The sequence below is a fragment of the Echinops telfairi genome, unplaced genomic scaffold (genome assembly GCF_000313985.2).
Source record: "Echinops telfairi isolate 266 unplaced genomic scaffold, ASM31398v2 ScPeMD7_443;HRSCAF=831, whole genome shotgun sequence".
Taxonomy (NCBI): Eukaryota; Metazoa; Chordata; class Mammalia; order Afrosoricida; family Tenrecidae; genus Echinops; species Echinops telfairi.
Window position 1 is genome coordinate 9,701,646 of NW_022104341.1, and position 1,739 is coordinate 9,703,384.

General features: G+C 43.8%; 1 pseudogene; it reads left to right on the top strand.

Annotated features, from left to right (window-relative positions):
- The first annotated feature begins 332 nt into the window (after positions 1-332).
- The window catches only part of LOC115870150, an 18,922-nt pseudogene continuing 17,515 nt past the window's right edge, over positions 333-1,739 (top strand).

Sequence of the window (1,739 nt, forward strand, 5' to 3'; positions counted from 1 at the left end):
AATAAGCTTGCAATCAGTAGTAGTTGTTACCGTCAGGCCTCGTTTCAGGAAAATAGGAATGTGGCAATAGCTCCCTCTTTGTGTTGATATACAGGTAGAGTGCTGGGCATATGGGAAGTGCTCAATAAATAATTCAGATAGAGATTATTATTGTGAATGCTGTGATTAATATCGCTTGCAGATGCGTCTCAGGGTAAGCTTATGCTGGGTTTACTGCGAAGGCGAAACCTCAGGAACCGACGCACGAAGAAGGGCTAAGTCATTTGTTTGCCACCTGGCCCTTGTGAAGATAAGTTCAGCTTTTTCTGTGGTTTGGCTCCTATGGCGTCGCGATGGGACTTCCAGGGGAACCAGGGTAATGGCCGTGGCCTTTCTCCCCAGCACGGAGAGAGAGTGAGGTAAGGAGAAAGAGCGATCTGAGTGTAGGGTTTGCATTGAAAGGAGTCTGGCCCTGCAATGCTTTTTCTACATCGTGCTGCAGCTGCCGTTTCACTCAGCAGTTGGTTTTCCGCAGAGAAAAATGTAGGAAGGCAGGAATTTGCCCAAGGGCTAGTTTTCTTTCATTCCATCGAAGGTTCTAGGGGGCTTACGGAGCTGTGCACCTTTGAATGAAGAATTCTCTTTCTTTTGGTTGCCATGATGGCTTTCACCCTCCCTGGCTCATGCAGCATTTCCACAGGCATTACCTCCTTTGATTTTCACAACAGCCCCATGGAGTAGGGATTCATATTTTCATCATTTTATTAATGAAGAAACAGCTCATTTGTGACTCATACAGATAGAACATGGAAGTTCACATTCTGCTTCTGTGTTTAAAATCTGAAGTTGACAGGTGGACTATTTGACATAAGAACAAACAGCATTAGGAAGTCATCCGTTTCAGAGTTTCTGAGAAGCTGGTTGATGGGCAGGCCAAGGAGAGAGAAGGAAAAGGAGGGAATTCTACTTCCTGTTTCCTGGAGCACTTTCTACACCGCAGGCATGATGCTGGGCACTATTCAGAAGTCATCTCACTCCATGCAAAATATGACAGGCATAGAAACAGACAAGTCGATAACTTAGCAAGTCCCCACCTGTGTATAATAACCTATATACTTATTTATCTGCAAGTTAGTTGTTTAAAATTCAAAATACATCTAATGTTGACAGTGTTTGGTGTTCTACAAGTCTGGTTATCAAATGCTACTTTTAACATTGGTTCTCTAGAAGGTGAGTTAGGAATTAAACTGACAGTGCCCTGGAAAGGATTTTCCAGCCAGCAGTTGTAATGGTTGTGCTGGAGACGGACAGACAACTTAATAAATATTATAAGCACATGCCCAGGACATCAACAAAACAGGGATGCCAGGTGTCTGAAAGAAAGGCTAACAGGTGCAAACCAGACAGACAAAAGGAAAATTGTGAGTCACTGGGAAGGGAAAAGGCAGGGTGCAATTGGTACCCGCTTCAGTCCATGAGAATGTGCTGGTACCTACAGCAAGGGTGTCTAAGCTGGAAGGCTCCAATTGCCTCAACTTTACTGACATATCTCTTGGAAAGTTATTTCTTGAATCAGTAAAAACTCCTTATTTGGGTGGTCTTTTGAGATGATTGCATTTCTTTCTAATAAACAAGAGGTAGGGTAGTGAGTTAGTTAATTGTGCCAGCCTGGCCAATAATCACATGTGGGACTAATTGAAAGGCGGAGGGATAAATGGGTGGTGAGCCTCACCTTTCTAGTTCTCGGGTCTCTTGTTTTG